This window comes from Callithrix jacchus, chromosome 14, assembly GCF_049354715.1.
Source record: "Callithrix jacchus isolate 240 chromosome 14, calJac240_pri, whole genome shotgun sequence".
NCBI lineage: Eukaryota > Metazoa > Chordata > Mammalia > Primates > Cebidae > Callithrix > Callithrix jacchus.
The window spans coordinates 81,063,299-81,082,648 of record NC_133515.1 but is presented as its reverse complement, the minus strand read 5'-3'; the positions used below and the strand labels follow the sequence as shown (position 1 = coordinate 81,082,648).

The following is a 19,350-nucleotide window of genomic DNA, read 5'->3' as shown; positions in this document are numbered from 1 at the left end:
ACAGGCACATGCCAACACACGTAGCTAATTTATTTTTCATTTGTGGGGATGGGGTCTCATTATGTTGCCCAGGCTGGCCCTGGACTCGTGGGAGATATATATGTCTTTGATATCCTTTGTGGTTACCAAGAAGCTATATATAGTGTAGTTACTGATAAGATGTATATATATATGGGGGCTATGTATATACAGATAGCCATAGTTACAATTTAACCGAAAAGAATGAGAGCATAAGAGCCGTTTTATGTTGTGGGATGGAAGCCAGCTGCCAGTTACCTTGACCTTGATCCTCAGATGCTCATTCTCATCCCCATCTCCATTCCTATCTCCAAAGGGATGTTATGTCCCCTTAAAGCTGATATGTTTGGAGCTCTCTTATTCCCTATCCCTATGAATGTGATTTTAAAAAACATTTAGAAAAATTATGTAAGCTGTAGTGCCAAAAGAAGTCCAGATATGGAAGACTACTGAACTGACACTATGAATATGTTTATTTCTTTGTGATAATTTTGCTTCATGTTCAGAGCTGATAGCAACAAATATGTTGCAAGTAAGGGTGTAGGACTTGTTTTCAGCTGGCACTCATTCTTAGTGGTTGGTGCCAATGGTACTAATTGTTACAATGTTATGCATGTCATTTCTATCTATATTTAGAACAATAACTTCCTACTCCCCTTCCCATCCCTGTCATCTAAACAAGCCACCTTCTCTTAGCTTCTTCCAGGCCCGCTTCTAATAATACTAAGGCCCCATCACCAAGGGTGACAGGAATGTATGTCAAAGACATCTTCTTGCCCTAAAATAAATTTTTTAAAGTTCAAGCTTATTGTTTCACTTGAATGCCAACCCAGACAACTTCCATGGGAAAATAAAATGGTTTTTTTCTGCTATTCAAAATAAATTTTCAAGTTGAAAAATCAAACCCTGCCTGTGAGTTAATGTTGAAAGTTTATAAAGACAACTATTTTGCAATTAGTGTCTGTTGAATTTGTCAGAATTACAAAGGACAATTACAACTCACTTCTTTATTTTGCAAAACTAAGGAGGCTAGCATTTACCAACAGTTTTTATGTGTACATCTTGTGTAACTGAAGTCTTTGAGTTAATTTTGTCTTAGAGTTCTTTGGTATCTTTTATAGTTATTGAGAAGCTTGGTTTTAAGCTTTATCCTGTTCTTCTGGATGTGAATGGCCAGATCCAGAAATATGCCTGTGTCAGAGGCGAATGAACCAGAGCAACTCCATCTTGAATAGGGGATGGATAAAATGAGGCTGAGACCTACTGGGCTGCATTCTCAGACAGTTAAGGCATTCTAAGTTAGGTAAGATAGGAGGTCAGCACCAGGTACAGGTCATAAAGACCTCGCTGATAGAACAGGTTGCAATATGCTGGGTGCAGTGGCTCATGCCTGTAATTCCAGCTCTTTGGTAGGCCCAGGTGCTGGATCACCTGAGGTTAGGAGTTGAGACCAACCTGGACAACATGGCGAAACCTACTAAAATACAAAACTTAGCTGGGTGTGGTGGCAGGTGCCTGTAATCCCAGCCACTCAGGAGGCTGAGGTAGGAGAATAGTTTGAACCCGGGAGGCAGAAGTTGCGGTGAGTCGAGATCATGCCACTGCACTCCAGCCTAGGTGTCAGAGTGAGATTCCGTCTCAAAACACACACACACACACACACACACTCTCTCTCTCTCTCTCTCTCTCTCTCTCTCTCTCTCTCTCTCTCTCTCTCTCTCTCTCGCATACCAGGTTACAATAAAGAAGCCAGCCAAAACTCACCAAAACCAAGATGGCGATGAGCATTTACAAGTGCTGTGCAATGTCAGGAAGTTACTCTATATGGTCTAAAAAGAGAGGTATGAATAATACACCCCTTATTTAGCATATAATCAAGAAATACTCATAAAAATGGGTAACCAGCAGCCCTCGGGGCTGCTCTGTCTGTGGAGAAACCATTCTTTTATTCCTTTACTTTCTTAATAAACTTGCTTTCACTTTATAGACTCACCCTAAATTCTTTCTTCTGCAAGATCCAAGAACCCTCTTTTCGGTCTGGATCTGGATCCCTTTATGGTAATACCTGTGGTCATTGTGCTTTTCCTGCTTTGTTCAGACCTGAAAAGTTTACTGTAATGGGCTGAATAATGGCTTCCAAAGATGTCCAGGCACTAATTTCTGGAAACTGACAATGTTTTCGATACCAAAGGGACCTTGAAGATAAGATACGATCTTGAGATGGAGGAATTATCCATCCAAATAAGTATGTGAGGTAATACGTATGTTATCAGAACACCAGGGGTTCAGTCTACGTCCCCCTGCATGCCTCACAGAAAGCCAATGACCGAGATGAGGGCTGTTGACAAGGCAGAAGGCTTTATTCAGGTGGCCCTAAAGGTAATCACGTGTCCCTATAAGAGGATAATTGAGGGAGATGTTACTACAAAAGTAGGTGTCACAATGGAAGCAAGAAACTGGAGTGATTCACAAAAAACGGACATGAGCCAAGGAATGTAGGAGGCCCCCAGAAGCTAAAAAAGCAAGTATACAAATTCTCCCGTAGAGTCTACAGAAGGAACCAGCCCTGCCAGCTGTTAGACTTCTGACTTCCAGACTGTGAGAGAATGCATTTGTAGTATTCTTTTTATTTATTTATTTTTGAGACAGAGTCTCTCTCTGTTGCCCAGGCTGGAGTACATGGCATGGTTTCAGCTCACTGCAACCTCTGTCTCCCTGGTTCAAGTGATTCTCTTGCCTCAGCCTCCAAGGTACCTGGGATTACAGGTGCCCGCCACCACACTTGGGCAATTTTTGTGTTTTTAGTAGAGACGGGGTTTCACCATATTGTCCAGGTGGGTCTCAAACTCCTGACTTCATGAACTGCCTGCCTCAGCCTCCCAAAGTGTTAAGATTACAGGCATGTGCCACCATGCCCAAGATGCATTTGTATTATTCTAAGCCACCAGTGTGTGATAATTTGTTACACCAGCCATGGAACACTGATATAAGCAACTTTTCCCTTCCCTTTGGAAATAGTTTCACCATCAGGACCAAGAAATTTGTGTAGGAAATTATGGCACACACGTAGGCCATTTCTTTGGAGAATGGAGCCTCCCTAGGGAGAGGAAAGAGGCCACATTTCTATTTCTTTCCTTCTGTTGTTTTTTCTCCTCTCAAGCAAATTAAGTGCTCAAGGTTTTAGGATTGCACTATGGGCAGTGCTCTTGCCTTTGGGGGACCAAATAGGAGCAGTGTCTGGAACAGTGCCAGAACCAAGGGCCTGCTTGAGGTTTCCCATCTGTAGCCTTTGAGCATTGGTAAGATGAAGGCAAAAAAGCTTGATGCCTGGCTCATGTCTGTAATCCCAGCACTTTGGGAAGCCAAGGTGGGAGGATTGCTTGAGCTTGAGTTCGAGACCAGCCTGAGCAGCATAGTGAGACCTTGTCTCTACAAAAAATTTAAAAAGTTAGCTGGGCCTGGTGGCACATACCTATAGCCCTAGCTACTAGGGAGACTGAGGAGGGAGGATTGCTTGAGCCCAGAAGGGGGAGGGTGCAGTGATCTGTGTTTGCACCAATGCATTCCAACCTGAGCAAAAGAGTGAGAACCTGTCTCAAAAAAACAAAAGACAAAAAGATGAAGGCTAAAAACTTGTGAGTATATTAAGAAGTGAAAGAGCCACTTACAGGAAAAGTTGACAATTAACAAAAATTGGAAATGCTGTGTTTGAGGGGGAGCTCTCTTCTGCCTTCCCCTCTTTTATTAGGGCACACCTTTATTAGGACAAAAGCCACAAAGAAAACTAAACCAAAATAAAACTCATTAAGTCAGTTTTTTTTTAACCTCAATCTGTGTAGTGGACTGATTAGTGTCCCCTAAATTCATGTCTACTGGAATCTAAAGTTGAACTCATAGAAGCAAAGAGCAGAGTGGTGGTTACTAGGGACTAGGAGAAAGGTAGTTGAAGAGATGTTGGTCTAAAGATACAAACTTTCAGCTAAACAGGAATAAGTTCAAGAGATCTATTGTGCATCATCGTGACTATAGTTAATGTATTCTTAAAAATCACTGAGAGTAGATCATGTGAGGTAATTCGTATATTATCAGCACACCAGGAGTTCAGTCTAGGTCCCGCTGCATGCCTCACAGAAAGCCAACAACTGAGATGAGGGATACTGCCAAGGAAGAATGCTTTAATCAGGTGCTGTGGCCAAGGAGGTGGTAGCTCAGTCTCAAATCCATCTCCCTGACTTACTAAAACTAGGGGTTTATAGCAAGAAAGAAATGTAACAATGGTGTAAGAAAGCAGGAACTAGAGAGGGGCAAGGAAACAATCATGATTAATGAGGGGGTCCAGCATCTCATCTTCCACATGTGGTGATCTTATCAGTTTCAGTTTTTTGATAATTTTTTTTTTTGAGAGGCTTGAAGGCCATTCCTGAGGAAGGAACTCAGACAAAACAAACGTAAATTTCAAGCTTTAAGACCAGAAGATTCATCTTCTATCTTTATAAATAATGAAAAAGATCTATGAGACTATCAGGTTGGTTTCACATGTTAATTAGCTATTTTAGCCATTTTGCAACATATACATATTTTAAAACATCATGTTCTATATTCTATATATACAGATATAATTTTTGTTAATTAAAAATAAATTAATTTTTCAAAATCCCAACCACTTGGGACCTCAAGACTGTCACGTTAGTTGGAAATAGGTCTTTTTCGATGTAATTAGTTAAGGATCTGAACATGCTATTACACCAGATTTAGGGTAGACTTTAAATCCAATCAACGGCATCTTTATAATAAAAGGGAAAAGGACACAGACACAGAGAGATAGAGGCCATGTGAAGACAGAGGCAGAACTGGGAGTGATGCAGCTGCCAGGCAAGTAATACCAGGAATTGCTGGGAGCCACCAGAGAGGGAAGAGGCAGGAAGGATTCTTCCTTAGAGCCTTCGCAGGGATCATGCCCATAACATAGTCTTGATTTTGGACTCCTAACCCTCAGAACTATGAGAGAATAAATTTCTCTTGGTTTAAGCCACAAATTTGGTGGTAATTTGCTATAGCAGCCCTAGGAAACTAACATATTCTTCTTATAGCAAAGATCTTCTTTCCTTTCTTTTCAAGTGTCACTTTCTAGATCTTTCTGGAGGCCAACACTTATGCAATTTATATATATAAAATTTGAGAGGACTATATATGGTCACAATTTGTAAGACCTTACTTATATTTAAAGTGGGCTTTCTGTAGAGTATGTAGTTGCAGCTTTTCTTTTTCTCCAATATGGCAGTCACTGTCTTTTAATTGGCCTGTTTAGACTGTTCATATTTAAAGTGGTTATAGATACAGCATCATTATGTTTTACCATATCTGAAATTATTTTCTACTTATTACATTAGTTCTTTCCCCCTCCTTTTCTGGTTTTATTTTATATAATTCAGTTTTCTCTTCTCTCTTGATATCTTTTATATTTCTTTTTAAAAAAAACATTTTTAGTGATTGCTGTGATTTACAATATATGTCTAAGTTCATCTTCAAATAGAACTATACCATTTCATGTGTAGTGTAGAGAGGTTGTACCAGACTGTTCTAAATAACTCTTTCCTGTCCCTTGTGATATTACTGTGATTTATTTTACTTATTCTTATGCTATAATCACCTAAGACATTGTTGCTATTATGGCTTTGAGCAGTTGTCTTGTAGATCAGTTAAGAGTAAGAAAAATTTTTTTGCCTTTATTCCTTCTCTGATGCTTTTCCCTTATGTAGAGCCAAGTTTTCTTTTTAACTCTTTAAATTTACATCTGCCTGAAATACTTCTTTTAATATTTTTTTGGAGTGTTTGAGTTCTTTGTAAATTCTGGATATTAGTCCGTTGTTGAATGGAGAGTTTGTAAATATTTTTCCCCACTTTGCAGTTTGTCTATTTCTTGATTATTTCTTTTGCTGTGCAGAGCTTTTTAGGTTTAATTAAGTCCCATTTGTCTGGTTTTTTTTTTGTTGTTGTTGCCTATGCTTTTGAGGTCTTAGACATAAATTCTTTGCCTACGTAATACTATTTAGCCATAATAAAGAATGAAATCATGTCTTTTGCAGCAAAATAAATGGAACTGGAAGCCATTATTTTAAGTGAAAATAACTCAGAAACAAAGACAAATACTGCATCTTCTCGCTTATAAGTGGGAGATCATGTGTACACTTGAACATAAAGTATAGAATGATAGTCAATAGAGACTTGGCAAGGTGGGGAGTATGGAAGGGGTGTGGATGAAGAAATTACTTATGGTACAATGTATGTTATTTGGGTGACAGATACACTAAAAGCCCTGATTTTATTTTTTTATTTTTATTTTTATTATTTTTGGAGGTTTCAGTGGGATGGGAGAATCACAAGGAATCAGGTGTTCAGAGGAATGTATTGAGTAGAGGTGAGGAACTAGGATGTTGAAAAGTAAAAAAAGGAGAGAAGGAGAGGGAGAAAGAGGAAGAAAAAGAGCGAGAGAGAACAGGAATATTGCTTCATTCTAAAAATGGGTATTAATAATGGCCGATCAATATTTTGTGTATTTAAAATGGAGAACTCTATAAATATTTATTGAGTTTACTTGTTCCAGATCTGAGTTGAAGTCCTGGATATCCTTATTAATTTTCTGTCTCGTTGAGTCTAAATCTCGTTATGGGTCTTATGTATCTGGGTATTAAGATCTCTTATTGTTACATTGATCCTTTTACCACTGTATCTTTGTTGCTTTGAAATCTATTTTATCAAATGTGAGAATTGCAACTCCTGCTTTTTGTTTATTTATTTATTTTTGCTCTCCATTTGGTTGGTAAATTTTTCTCCAACCCTTTGTTTTGAGTCTTTGTGTATCTTTGGATACACTGTTAGGTTTTGGCTGTATCTTTTGATTGCGGGATTTAGTCGATTTAAATTTAGGGTTACTGCCATTTGATGTTAACTGGTTATTTTATCCATTCGTTGATGTAAATTCTTCTTTATGTTGATGCTCTTTACTTTTTGGTATATTTTTAGAAAGGCTCATACTGGTTGTTCCTTTCTATGTATAATGCTTCTTTCAGAAGCCCTGATTTTATATAATAGATTCATGTGACAAAATTGTACTTGTACCCCATACATTTATACAAACAAAGCCAAAGCAAAACACCAAAACATTAATTGCAGGACAAATTTGCTGGCAATGGATTCTCTGTCTGAGGAGGTATTTATTTCGCTTTTGAAAAATAATTTTAGGTCTGGTTTGGTGGCTCCTGCCTGCGGTCCTAGCACTTTGGGAGGCTGAGCTGGGTGGATGGCATGAGTCCAGGAGTTCATGATCAGCCTAGACAACATGGCGAAACCCCATCTCTACTAAAAAATGCAAATAATTAGCCACACATGGTGGCTTACACCTGTAGTCCCAGCTACTTGGGTGGCTGAGGTGGGAGGATAACTTGAGCCTGGGAGGTTGAGGTTGCAGTTGAGACCTGATCATGCCACTGCACTTTAGCATGGGTGACAGAGTGAGACCCTGTCTCGAAATAATAATAAAAAATAAATAATAATTTTGTTAAATGTAGAATTAAAGGTTGGTATTTTCTTTTTTTAGTTTCGACATTTTAAAGATTTCACTTTGTTTTTGCTTGTGTGGTTTCTGATGGGAAGTTATAATTTTTATCATTTTTCCTCTATAGTTAAGGTACTTTATTCTTCTAGCTTCCTTTAATAATTTCTTTTTGTCTTTGGTTTTCTGCATTTTGACTATGATATGCTTAAGTGTTATCTTTTGATGTTCACCTTCGTTTTTAAAAATAACTTTTTGTTCTTTGAACCTCATAGAGCTGTGGTTTGCTGTCTGTCATTAATTTTGGGAAGTTCCTTGTCATTCTTACATCAAATATTCCTTCTGCCCTATTCCCTTTTACTTCTCTTTCTGATATTCTAATTACATGTACACTACTCTTTTTAATATTGTCTCACAGTTCTTGGATGTTCTGTTCATTTTTTTACTTTATTCCTTTTTCTTTTGGAATTTCAGTTTGGGAAGTTTCAGATGAGCTGTTCACTGATTGTTTCCTCAGTTCACTGATTGTTTCCTCAGCTGTGTTGAGTCTCATGAAAGATCCATTGAAGACATTCTTTATTTTTGTTACCATCTTCTTAAATGTTTCTAATTGTGGTATAAAATGGGTTTTAGTGCATGGTAAGATGAGTGGGAAAACATTCTTTACATCAAAGTGATTTTTTTTTAAAGTGTGCAAGAGACACTGGAGAGATATTAGTCAAAGGATACAAAATTTTATTCAGACAGGAGGAATAAATTCAAAGATGTACATCATGGTGACTATAGTTAATGACAATATATTTTATTCTTGAAAAATTCTAAGAAAGTAGATTTTAAATGTTTTTACCACCAAAAAAGTATGTGAGGTAGTACATATGCTAAGTAGCTCAATTGTGCCATTTTATAATGTATGCACATTCAAAACATCATGTACACCATAAATATTTATAATTTTTGTCTGTTAACAAAGAAAGAAAAAGTACACAAAATAAATATGAAGAATTGTTTTGGACATGCTATTGGAAGCTTCAGCAATAGGAAAGTGTTGGGGACCCAAATGTGCTTTTTCATGCTGTCAGACTCTTGACTGGAAATCACATCAAGAGAATACTGTGTAGATTTCTGCAGGGCATAGAACACAATTCTGGGTTTTATCAGAAGGACACAAATCCTTTTGGTTGTCTGACCAAATGCTTCATCTGCAAGTTCAAACCTTTCAGGAAAAAATAAAATAACCACTTAACACCCTCATCTTTTAAAAAGAGAAAACATCCTTCAGGCTATTTTAGTGAACACGCACAGCAAATCCAGCCCTTCTCTTTTGTCATTCACTCAGGATTCAGGTATAACCACCCATAAAGCCTCTGTAAGCCTTTCCCAGGCACTAAGGCTCTTTGCATGCTCTGCTGGGACCAGACACTATGTAAATGTTGAATAGTACTTGGAATTTAGCTCACATAGGGGTGGGCTAAGTTATATCAAAACAGGTTTTCTGGTGCAATGATGATGATCTGAGCCATGGAAAATGTGTTATTAGTACTGTCAGTTTACATTCCCTGCTAGAGAATGAACACAAGCCCCATAGTTATATGCTAATATCACCCTCCAATCCCTAGCTTTAGAAGAGGTTGAATTACTGAGAGATTAAAGTACTGGGGGTGTTTTGAAGACATAAACTTCGGCTGATTTCATTGATCCAGACTGTACTGCTGACTGTAGGTGGCTGACCTGTAAGTGTGTGCAACTGATCACAAGGTGGGGGCAGTGGAGGTCAGGTAGGAGAGAGGATTCTTACTAGACTCTGAGAGCTAGAAATGCCTTTACAATCAGGTATGCCAACTTTCCCTTTTTACATGTGAGGGACCTGAGGCATAGACATGCGATGCGAGTTCCCTAAAGGAACATTTGCTTAAAAGTAAATTATGCTATTTGGTATTCAGATGATTACTGAATATTGATTACTAACTTATTTAGCTTTTTGAATATTCCAAATTCATAAATGCCATGTCTATAAAGACAAATCTATTGGCCAGGGTTGAAAAGCCTCCTTCCAATGTATTTATTTATTTGATATTGATTTAGTTTTACCACTAAATTATATGTTCTACATGGTGCTGACAAACTGTTTTGTCTTCTTAATTGGTTATTTGGTTGCCTTCATATTGACAAATATCTTCAGTGATTAGTAGGATGCAGACAGGTGATTCATTGATGGGCAGATCATAGTAGGCCTTTGCAGGTTTCAAATGACCTTGGGCACCTTCTGTGGTACTCTGCATAAAAAGAGAAAGAGAGAGAGATAGAGATTGATTGATCTCTGATGTATCTTCCTCTTTAATTTGGAGATTACTAGTCCTATCTGATTAGGGCCATACACTATAGGTCTCATTTAATCTCAATCACCTCCTTAAAGGACCTATCTCAAAATCCAGCCACATTAGAGGTTAGGGCTTCAACATATAAATTTTTTGAAGGGAGGGCACAATTCAGTCAATAACAGACATAGAAGAGCTGGGGTGTGACTGACTTAGAAACTCATCCTCATTCTTTGGTGCTTGCTGCCTCTTAGTGCATGACATGGCAATAGTGGTATTTTTCACTATCAAATTAATGTGTTTTTTTGTACAATGGCTCGAAATTAACTGTATAGCATTCCCCTCCAACCCCCCTCTTGTGGTAGGCAGGAAGGGCTGATGATTCTAACTAGATGATACAAAATAAAACACTTTGATGTCACAGGTATACTTTATCTCCAGAAAGGAGATCCCTTCTCCAGCTGTGTTTGTGTGCTGACTTCTGATGTCACATTCAAGCTCCAACTATCAGAGCTTGGAAAATGGGTGACACCATTAACTCATTCCAAGCCTGTATGGTCATTTAATATTTACTGGGAGTATGGCTGTGGAAAAGGCAGGTAAAATTCTTGTTGTCACAGAGAAGACAGGGGAAGGTAAACAAATAAATAAGAATTTCATAAAAGATTGGTACTCTGAAGAAAATGAAGTAGGGTAATGAAATGGAGGGGATTAGGATGTGGAGTAGTATAGTTTGGTGGTCAAGAAGCCATCTTTGCTATGGCTGCATTTGAGCTAAAACCTAAATGGTTAGAAAGGGCTAGTCATGGAAAGATTTGGGAGTTAAATGGTCCAGGCCAAGGAATAAGAAAAGAAAAGGCTCTGAATTGGAAAATATGAGTTGCTTGGGCAACAAAAAGAGAGGCCAGTGATTGAAGTCGGGTGGGGTTGGCCAAAGAACAGATGGAGAAGTCGACTGCAGCAAGGTCAGAAAGGGAAACTAGAAAGGAGGTTGGCCTTTATTCCAGTGCAATGTGGCTCGCTTGCAAGGTGTTGTGCGAGAGTAACATGGTCTGATTGGCATTTGTAAATAATCATGTTGGCAACAACACACACTGCTTTCAACAGTTGTAATTCTGTGTCTTTCTGTGATGTGAGTATCTTCCAGTGAGGCAGAAGGAAACAACATATTCTGTAGAATGGTCAATTTAAAATTTGTTTTGGAAGAGCTGCTATGTCAGATAATCAGAATAGGATGGCAATACAAATTTAAACTTTGCTTGTAGCTAGCCCGTGTCTAGTAAGTGAAGAAGCTTGGCCCCTTGTTGGTTGTTGCCCATCTTTTTTCCTCTGTTTTTCAGATAACATGGATGATGTCCTAATGAGAAGTGACCTGCAGCTTCCTTTCTTCCTTTTTCTCTCCCTTCCTTCCTTGTCACCACCCTTCTAATGTGGGAGGCATTCTGTTGTCTGTCAATATGTGCTCTTTTCTCTTTTTATTTTGAGACAGGGTTTCGCTTTGTTACACAGGCTGGAGTGCAATGGCGTGATCTGGGCTTACTGCAACCTCCACCTCCCAGGTTCAAGCGATTATCCTACCTCAGCCTCCTGAGTAGCTGGGATTATAGGTACACACTACCACTCCTGGCTAATCTTTGTATTTTTAGTATAGACGGGGTTATACCACATTGGTCAGGCTAATCTCAAACTCCTGACCTTGTTATCGATCTGCCTCAGCTTCCCAAGGTGCTGGGATTACAGGCATGAGCCACCACACCCAGCCATGTGCTCTTTTCTCCATACAGAGCCAGCATGTTCTAGGTTTATTTTCTGGGCACCGATTTCTTTTCTTTTGGCACTGATTTTATTGACAGCTTGTGAAGTCCTCCAGCTGTTAGAAACCAGCCTGGCCAACATGGCAAAATTCTGTCTCTGCTAAAAGTACAAAAATTAGCTTGGTGTTGTGGCACGTGCCTGTAATCCCAGCTACTTGGGAGGCTGAGGCAGTAGAATCGCTTGAACCCAGGAAGTGGATGGAGGTTGCAGTGAGTCAAGACTGCACCACTGCACTCCAGCCTGGACAACAGAGTGAGACCCTGTCTCAAAATAAAAATAAAATAAAAAAAAATAAAGTCTTCCAGTTAGCAGACTATAATGGGAGGAGATCTGAATCTGAACCTGGGAAATATTTGCTGCTGGCTTGCATAGTTGCTGTGAGCCAGACTGACTCACCAGGGAATTCCCAGAGAGGAAGCTGTGCTGCCTCCACCTGTGGGCACACCTCCTCTCTGTACTCTGATGCCACCTGTTATAGGACAGCTGGTGTGGTCTGGTGACATCTAAAGCTATTAAAGTCACATGCTCCCACAAAGCTGCTAGTGGCTGTGTCATCCATGGGGGAGGCAGGGAGCATAATAAATATATCAGCGGGACAAGGAAGGAAACCTAGCAGATCAACATTGAGAAATAGGGATAGGATGGGGAAAAATGAAATTTAGAGGACACAGAAGAGATCATTCTAATTTAATGTGAAGAAATAGGAAATGAATGATGGAGTAGGGATTGGGGAGAGGGACATGATATGCATATCTCTGCCTGTACACTGTGTCCATGACACTTAAGAGTCCAAGTCTTTGCCATACCCCTCTCAGGAAACGGGCTTGTGCACGTGGTGGCACAGCTTTCAAACTTGGCTCTCCTCTGGTTCCTGGTTAGCAGCATAAAATTAATCAAGTGTGATTTTTATTTGGCCTTCTTTCTCCTGCAGGGCCATATACTCACCTGTGCAAACAACCCCCAAAGTCCATCAGCGCTGAATAATGCCTCTGAATTTCTTTCTCTCTCTCTTTTTTTCTTTCATTTTTGGTACCCTGTACCCCCATGTACCAATGATACCTTGGAGGCCAGGTGAAATAAAAATTAAAATAGCTAGGACTACAAAGGAACCCAATTCTATTATATATGCTATCAATATATATATAATTATATTGATTATATTGAAATATATCATCATATTAAAAAAACAAACTTGTGATATAATGATACATATACATTTTATTAACAAGATCAGTGGGACTAATAACTTCCATTATATTGAAACAATATGAGCATATTTTGAGGTATCTGGACCAATAGTAATATGGTATAAAAATATCTGTGATTTCTGTTTGTGACAAAGTAACAGGTACCATTGATTCCACTATAGTTTTTGTGCTTATTCATAGTTAAATAACATGTTAAATTTCAGTTAGTTGTTAGTAAAAATATATATAATCTCCAATCAAATTCATAGGCCCCTGTATTCTATCCGTGGATCTTGGGTTAAGAGTTTAAAATCTGTGCTCTAGGAGGTCTCTGAGGTAGAAAAATTAGGTGGCCGGCCTATCTATTCTTAAGTTGGTAGAATGTACTTTGGTTCTTGGTTCTTTCTTTAGAGTTAAAGGATCCTGAGAATATGGAGGAATTTTGATGATACCTGGAAGCTTAATGTTTTCTGAGCATGTGCTGGGTAATCCATGCCAAAGGGTATCACCAGAATCACCTGGACTAAAGTTCACAATCCAACTCACTTGCTTCCCCAGTGACCCATAATCTTGGCCCTAGAAGAGGCCCCTGCAGGATAACTGTGGGCTGATGTAATTCCTACATTTACATCAAAATGGCTGCAGTCACAGCCTCCAAACCACAGAAATATTTGTTCACATATCGAAGTTTGCTTTAAGAAGATCTTTGCTGCCTATTGAGATGATTACCTCTATACCAGTTTTCATTTGTAAATATTGGGACATGGCAACCCACATGATATTAGACATGAAGCCACAAATTCTCATGGTTTGGGAAATGGATAATGATGATTATTTCACCTGAAGTGCAGAGGTACTGCTGGAACCAGTGACCTGCGTCCTGCCCAGGACATCAGACACTTTCTATTGGTGGAGTACAAACTTTTGTTGTCTTCTCTTGTTTTCCTGTTCTCTTGCCCTACCAACTTACTGCTCTGCCCAATATATAAGTTTACTATATGCTTCAATACAAAGAAAATGACAAGTATGAATATTCTGGACAAGTATGAATATTCTGGACAAGTATGAATATTCTTAAATGGATCTGAAATGCTACACTCAGGAGGAAATAAGGTTATTGGAGGGTTCACATAGGTTGTGTGACTGTGTGTTGGGGATGTTGTACAGGAGACAGAAGATTTGGACATATGTTTAGACAGGATCATCTTTTTGACCACTTTCGACTATAAAAGTCATGATTCAGTGATTCCATGAAATGCTCTGAACTGCTATGATAAAAGGTGCCATGGACACAAAGAGCATTATTATTAGCTCCATTTTTTGAAGTGATGTTATAATCTTTGTTCATTTTCAGTTTTATTATTCATTTGTGCTTACTGAATTTTCTCACAGCTCTTCTTTTGTATTATCACAATATCTAACAGCTTTAATCAGCCAATTTGTCTTGACAAAAATTACATGCATGGCTGCCCCTATTCATTAGCACGGTTTTGTTTTTCAAATCTCCATTCAGCCATAGCCTCCCTCTCAAAGAATACCCCATATGTATATTCAGTCCTAGTGTTTTGGTTTTGCCAAAAGTCCCCTTATCTTTTTCCACAAGCATAACCTGCTCTAATACTCATTGTCTGAGAGTTTTTAATCACTCCATATTCATGTGAAACTCGTAGGTAGCTCTAATATCAAATTCAAAATGAACCAGCATTACTTAATGGAGTCTTTAAATAGATTAATAGAAGCAATTTTATTCCCTTGTGCTATTTATTTCCATGCTCCAATTTTATCAAGAACATTTCCTTTTACCTGGCCTTGTCAAACTTTGTTGGAGGAGTGCATTAATAAGTTAAAAGTCTTAGTCAATATGAGAATCTTACATGAAGCTTCGTGTTTTGTCTACCTTGGAATTATTTGGAATACTGGTCATATGTTCAGTTTTAAATTGGTTACATTTCTTTTTTGTTGGTAAGACCTTCAGCTCTATTGCTGTGAAGCTCAATTCATCTTAACAGAATTTATAGTATGTATTTCTCATCTTGAATTGGTATTTTAGACTTTGATTGTGAGATGATAATGCTTGCACAAATTTCTAAGCCACTTTGACCCTGACCTTCTAGAGTGCTACAGAGTAGTTGGTTTGGCCTTATAAATTAGAGAGAGCAGGTCTGTTGTGTTTTGCCTCCAAAAGTAGAAATGCAAGCTGGCCAATGAATTCTTCTTTTGTCTTTTATGAAATCAGTCCCAGGTTGGTCAAAGGAATGCTGAAGGTACAGATATTTTGGAGGGGTTTCATTTTTAGATGCAATTTATTTGAAAAGCATCAGTATGTAGTACCCTGCCTCTGAAATCTGTTACTTAGATTTTTTTCTTTGATCAGTTAAAATCAGAGGACTTGCCCCTTTGTTACACTCCATGATAGTTTATCAAGAACTACCCTCAAATTACAGCATGTGTTGGTGTTCCATTCTTGGGTCTACTTCTCATAGGAATTCTGCTTAGTATTGTTCAACTTCAATTTATATACATGAAAAATTAGATTTCAAATGCCAATCTTTGGATTATTGAAATATTTTGGGTACACATCTAAAGCAAATAAGAAATATAGCCAAAAGTTAAGGTGAAATAATTTTGTTACTATTCACTAGTTAGTGTCACATTTCTCTGCTTTTTCTATGAGAATGAATAATTTGTCTATTTATATATCAATATTACAGAAGATAGGTATTTTATAGATAAGAGAGCAGGATAATTTAATTATAAATATTAATCTGAAAATGATGACTTAATTCCTCAGATCTTCAGTTTTCCTACCGAAACAAAGACAGGTATATTTAGTTCTAACAATAGCTGTTTCCCCGAATTTGCATTTAATTAATTGCTAGCAAATCAAATGATATTTTTAGTACCTGGAGGTGGGATGTGGAGGTGGCATGCTATTTAAAGAAATATTTTAATGAATTTAACAAATAACCCCTGAATACATCTGTTTTTATAAGTTTGGATTTTTAAATAATGGGTTTTAGTAGAAGACTAATTCAAGTTTTATAAATGATGTCATATTTTACATGCTCTAGGGGTGCACTCATTAAAATTCAACCCTATATCAAATGCTTCTATAAATATGTTTTCTGATTCATTTCATAATTTATATTTTTGATAAATTTAATTTTTATAAATCAGTTTTTCTTAAAGTAGGGCACAGCTGGATTACTCTTCTTTTTCCTACAGATGCATAGTGTAGGGTAATTCGTTAATCTCTACAGTATTCTGAAAAGATGAATAAAACATGGAGTGCCATTTCTATCAATCTCCTCCCTCACCTTTTCTTTTCCTCACTCTCAGGTGAGTTCATAGTGGTTGAATAGATGTCAAAGAAATGGTTGCTGACTAATTTATCTCAGTGCTTGCCAGTGCTCTCTTGGAGATACATTTTTATTTTATGAAAAGAAAAATAAATAAAAATAACTCAAGTAGAAGTAAAAGAAAACAAGAAAAATAGGAGCTTGAAAATTGCAAATGTATTACAGATAAAAGAACTAGCAGAGGAAAAGTAAACCTTGAATTTTGTGTAATTATTGCATTTGTTTTAAAGACTGAAGTGGAGTAGGGAGAACAAGATACACCTTACACTCCTCCATCTTTTGTACACCTCCTCTTCAAGCATAAGGAAATTCTGTGTCACTTCTGCTCTGTTCTATAAAACTCTTAAAATACTCTAGGCTCTGATGTTCAGCCTTAGTTCCCCCTGAACCCTTTGCACTGGAGCTACCAGCACACAGCATTCACAGGACACACACACACACACACACACACACACACACCCCATTGCTATTTTCTTACTTGGGCTTTTTTTTTTGGATAGGTGATGTTCACTTTCTCCATTGTACAAATGAGAATACCACTGGTGTCCGAGCATTTAATCTCTTCTGATTTTAAAATAAGATGTTTGAAGGTTCTGGAAATATTGCAGCTGACATGAGGCTCTTTCTTTCCTTTCTGGCTGCTCGAAGCTTTGTGTGGGCTTAAAAGTGGGTCTTGAAGGAAATGGATGTTCCCTAGTGGGAAAAGTCATTAATTTTAAGAGCAAATGTCAAAGAGCTGACCCTCTGTACTCTGGTTTCTGTCCTGCTTAACCTATAGGCATAAGTAAAGACTGGGAAATCTGGGTTTGGGGTCCTCACTTCTATAGGCAGACCATCATCTATTTCTCTAATTTTCTGAGGTCTAAAAGCCATGCATGTTTCCATCTAACACTCTTTTCAGCGAACTATTTAGACCATACTCAGCTTCCATGGCTTACTATTGTTTAGAGAAATAAACTTCTCTAGGTTGATATTGCCTACTCTCTTTAGGTGATCATGTCTTCCATTTATATCAGCTTGTAGAAATGTTTCTGAATGAATGTATCAGTAAGGCTACCATCACTGAGGGAAGAAGGCACCAACAAAAAAATAAAAAATAAGTTTGAACCATAAAGCGTTAAGAAATTTACCAGTGGCACTGTAGGGAATCACTTTGGGAATCACTTTGAAGCAGAAATCTTGGGGATCTTATTTCATTACTAGCTCAAAGCGGGGCCTAGGACAAGTTATTTCTTTCCTTTTGGACCTATATTCTGAGAACCAGTGATTTTTGTCACTAGGGAAGCAGCCAGTATCCAATGCTGTTTTTATTTGTGTTTGATTTTTCAAAAACAGCTTTGAATTTATTGAGAGAAAATTCACATTATACAACTCATCCATTTAAAGTATACAATTCAATGGGTTTTTTAGCATATTCACAGGGTTGCGCAAGCATCATCATAATCTAGTTTTAGCATGTTTTCAGCCTCCTTCAAGGAAACCCTGAACTCATCAACAATTGATCCCATTTCTCTCCTGTGCCCTTCCCTAGGCCCTAAGCAACCCCTAGTCTACTGTGTGTCTCTATGAATTTGCTTATTCTGGACATGTACTCTAAATAGAATCATACAGTATGTGGCCTTTTGTGACTGAATTCCTTCACTTTGCATAGTATTTTCAAGAGTCAGACACATTGTAGCAAGGGTCAGTACTTCATTCCTTTTTATGGTGGATTAATACTTTACTGGATGGATATACCATATTTTTTTACCCACTTATCATTTGACCAACATTTGTGTTCTTTCCATTTTTTAGCTATTTGTATGGAGATACCAATCATTTACCACCTATATGATTTGCAAATATTTCCTTCTATTCTTTGGGTCATCTTTTAACTTTATTGATGGTCTCATTTGCAACACAAAAGTTTTTAATTTTGATGTAGTTCAATGTCTGTTTTTTTCTTTTTTCACCTATCTTTTGGTGCCAGATCCAGGAAATCATTGTGTGACCCAAGGTTACAAAGACTTATTTTTTGTTTTCTTATGTGAGTTTTATAGTTTTTGCTCTATGATTATTTATTTGTTTGTCTCTTTTCATTTCAGAGTTGATGCAAACATTGAATACCTTTGAAAAAATGGTCAAAATGATCCAATGTCTATTAGCTCCCAATAATGGAAAAGCTGGCAGGAATTGTGTGGCATGTGCTGAATATTTCATTTTAGACAGTTGTATCATGATTCCATGCTCCCATCCATATTTCCTTTGCTACAATAAGTTCTTACTTTTATTTGTTCCACTCACATTGCTGGGCAATTTAAGAAATAGTTTCCTTAGTAAAGTCTGAAACTGATAGCTATTGTATTTTTCTGTGAAATTTTTTGCTCTTTATGTGTTGCCTACACTCCAGTCTATCCTCTAAAATCACTTTTAGTTTTTCCTTTTCACATGATTATAAAATGTCCTTGTTTTTTAATCTCTTTTAAAATTTCTCATTTTTATTATTATGTCCTGGGATATTTTTGAAAAGCCTTCATTTTTTGACAGGCTTTATTTAAAAAAAAAGATAATAAGGTTTTGCTTAATTATCCTGCAGTATCTACAGGCCTTAATATGTAGTGAGAATTTAATACACATTAAACAGCAAAATATTTATGCTTAACCTTTTCAGATGGATATCAATTGTATTCGATTTCCTAATTAGACATTGGTCTAACCTCACTGGTTCTTCAAAATTTAGATGGTGGCCCCCTCAACATGTAAAGCTCTTGTGTTAATCTGAGTAAGAGAATAACAAGAAAGTGAACTCATGAAGACTTTTAATAATGGCCAGGCTTCACAGTATTAGCCATTCACTTGCAGAACCTTGACCTCCATGTTTCTTACTAGATATGGTCACACATGTTATTACAGGAGCCCTTGGCTTGTCCTCTTTACCTCTAGGGAAGCAATTATTTCTGTTGTACTTAGAAAAACTGTAACCCATATAGTGGTTGTCTTCCTGCTCCCCAGGAAATAATCTGCTGGAATTCAAAATACAATTACCATGCTTGACCACTTTCCTATATCCTGGAGCTGACCATTATTAATGGCATCCAATTATTCATAGCAATCAAGCAGCTGAC

At 37.6% G+C, this 19,350-nt stretch overlaps 1 long non-coding RNA gene across 7 annotated transcripts in view; it reads left to right on the top strand.

Moving 5' to 3' along the window:
- LOC144579174 (uncharacterized) overlaps positions 1-19,350 on the top strand; it is a 331,105-nt gene that overhangs the window by 174,556 nt on the left and 137,199 nt on the right. The gene's annotated exons all lie outside the window — the stretch shown is intronic.